This window comes from Macaca mulatta, chromosome 9, assembly GCF_049350105.2.
Source record: "Macaca mulatta isolate MMU2019108-1 chromosome 9, T2T-MMU8v2.0, whole genome shotgun sequence".
NCBI lineage: Eukaryota > Metazoa > Chordata > Mammalia > Primates > Cercopithecidae > Macaca > Macaca mulatta.
In genome coordinates, this window is record NC_133414.1 from 102028452 (window position 1) to 102031595 (window position 3144).

Sequence of the window (3144 nt, forward strand, 5' to 3'; positions counted from 1 at the left end):
TATATAAGAACTGGCAGTATAAGCTCATTCATTTTTGTGCAGAACTCTATGGAAACTGAAATGAAATTTTAAATCTATTAATAAAAACAAACAACAAGTGATAACATATTTGACTAACATGTCAAACTGATTCATAGCTATATACTTACTGTAATTCACCCGGGTGGTATCTGCTTCTAATAGTAAAACAGATAGCAGCAACTCTGAAATCAGTGGTTTTATATGTGTACAGCCACTGGCTGTGGGCACAGATTATTGTATCATTGTGTATAGTATGCAGTCATTTGTTTTGATTAAGTACTTTAAAATGTCAAGTTTCTCTGCACAGATGCACATGGAGCTATGGTTATTTCTAGGACAAGGATCTAATATTTGGGGAAACATTACACTTTTTTGTTTTTATCACATGCATCTACCCCTAGTTAAAATAATTGACAATAAAAGAATTACAAGTAAGGCCACCCTTTCTTTGGTGCTAAGCCACTAGAAGGGAATGGGGAAGGTCCAGGAGCTAGAAGGTCAGACAGAAGATTCCTAGAGAAACGGACCCAACCTACCATGGCTGTTGGAGCCTCAGAGAAGCCCACCTGGGCCAGAGGCTCAAGATGCCAGAAGCTTACAGGCAATAGGTAACATAAATCCATTCCTGAACCCCACCAAGTAGATGATCTGAGGGATGCCAAGAAGGAAGCTCTTCTCCTAGCTTTTGTCTTTGTATTGGAAACAGAAAGTAGTGAAAGGCATGTTTAGGTCTATGACTCTAACTGTCATTAAGGACTTGGACTTCATTATTCCTCTTATCCTCCCTTTCCTTTCCTTGCATGTTTTGTGATGGAGTTACTTGGCAGTGCAATGGACTTTGTGTAGTATGGGAGGGGATGGAAAGTGGAGTAGCAAGAGGCACAGATGCTCCTTGAACTGAGGGAGCTGAAGGACTCCTTGGATGGACAGTAGTTCTCTCTGCAAGTCTGCTTTTATTCAGTGCTGCTGGAAGAGTAGAGTCTTGTTCCCTTTTCACCTTGATAGATTTTTCTTTCTGCTGTCTCTGCATGTCTCTCTTCACTGAAGGTCTATGATATTAGCTCTATTATTTCTTCAGACACATTTCCCCCCCCAAGACTTCAGGTAGAAATTCAGGCAGCTGCAATCCTGTCTCTGTCCTTTCTGATGATTGATTGAACTTGTCTTCACATTCCACCCTTGGTTTCTACCTATTTTTGTCAGACTTATTCTACTTATTCTCTTACCTTCAAACAGGTATTGAGGGCTTTGTGACCATGCCAAGGAGAAGAGGATGAAAGATGTGCCTACATATGCTGTGGTCTAAATTGTGTCCCTCCCAACCCTGCCCCAATTCATGTTGACCCCCTAACTCCCAGTGTGACGATATTTTGGATATAGGGCTTTTAAGAGATAACTATGGTTAAATGAAGCCAAGGGCGTTTCGGGGAGGCAGTGTTCTAATCAGATAGGATTGGTGGCCTTACAAAAAGAGGAAAAGAGAGATCTCTCTCCACATGCACTCACTCAGGAAAAGCCATGTGAGCCCTCAGGAAGAAAGTTCTGTCTGCAAGCCAGGGAGAGGACCTTCAGCAGAAACTGACCATGCTGGCACCCTGATCTCAGACTTCTATCTTCCAGAACTTAAGAGCAAATAAATTTTTGTTATTTAAGTCACCCTATCTGTGGTATTTGTTTCAGAAGCCTGAGCTGAATAAAACAACATAAAACTTGCATTCATGAAAATTGTGGACTCCATTCCAAGTCACTGATTTTTCACCTACATAGATCAGTAGTGGGTCATGATTACCCTGGGCGGCTGCATCTTCAAATCCAAAACATTTGAAAAGAGAGGCATCAGTTTTCATTATGAAAATAGATAGTATTCAGGCAGCAGCAACGTGGAGGAAACGAGAGTGAACCCAGAGCGTAGTGACCATCATGAGCCTCCTCAACAAGCCCAAGAGTGAGATGAACCCAGAGGAGCTGCAGAAGCGAGAGGAGGAGGAATTTAACACGGGTCCACTCTCTGTGCCCACACAGTCAGTCAAGAACAACACCCAAGTGCTCATCAACTGTGGCAACAATAAGAAACTCCTGGGCCACGTGAAGGCCTTCAACAGGCACCACAACATGGTGCTGGAGGACGTGAAGGAGATGTGGACTGAGGTACCCAAGAGCGGCAAAGGCAAGAAGAAGTCCAAGCCAGTCAACAAAGACTGCTACATCTCCAAGATGTTCCTGCACAGGGACTCGGTTATTGTGGTCCTGCGGAATCTGCCCATTGCCTGCGAGTAGGGGCCACCTATCTGTCGACAGAACTCATTCCCCTGGCCTACGAAAACCGCTGCCATTGGTGTTGAGAATAATAGAGCTCTGTGTTTTTTTCTATTGGGGTGGGGGGAAGAAAAGAAAATAGATAGTATTTTGAGTAGAAATGTGGCTCTAGAGACAGGCTATTTCTTTACAACAATTTTAATTCTAGTTCTGACTCCACTTTATACAAATGATGTGACCTTAGTAAGTTACTTATTCTGTTTAATTCTCAGATAATTCTTCTGTGAAATGAGAATAATAGAGTATCTAATACATAGAGTAGTGGCGAGCATTAAATAAATTAATTCACAAATCATTGAACACAGTACTTGACACATAATAAGCACACATTAATATTTATTTTCATTTATAGGAGTAGCTAAACAAATATGTTGATGCCTACTCTACAGGGTTGATTTTTAGTTTGGTAGATCACTTGCTTGTGCAGTCTTCATTAATTTGTGTTGAAGAAAAATTGCACTGGATGCCTGATAAAAATGGAAAGACAGATTTTATTTGGGTTACTGCAGTAAAAGAGAGATTTTAGTACAGAACTGAGCTCAACTTCACTGAAATAAAAGGTGGGCAGATTTTTAAGCCCAAACATGAACTAGCAGAAAAGCACTGGAGAACATTAGGTGATAAGTTGGTGAATGTAATTTGGCCATCTGTCTTTGCTAATTGGCACTTATTGAAGTTAGGCTCTGTGATGGTACTCAAACATTTTTCTGGGTGTTTCTGTGAGGCTGTTTTTGGATGAGATTAACATTTAAATCAGCAGACTGAGTAGAGCAGATTGTCCTCCATGTGGGTGGGCCTCATCCAATC

At 41.4% G+C, this 3144-nt stretch overlaps 1 pseudogene; it reads left to right on the forward strand.

The window, feature by feature from the left end:
• The first annotated feature begins 1920 nt into the window (after window positions 1-1920).
• On the forward strand, window positions 1921-2298 carry LOC696279 (small nuclear ribonucleoprotein Sm D2 pseudogene; annotated as a pseudogene).
• Window positions 2299-3144: the final 846 nt, after the last annotated feature.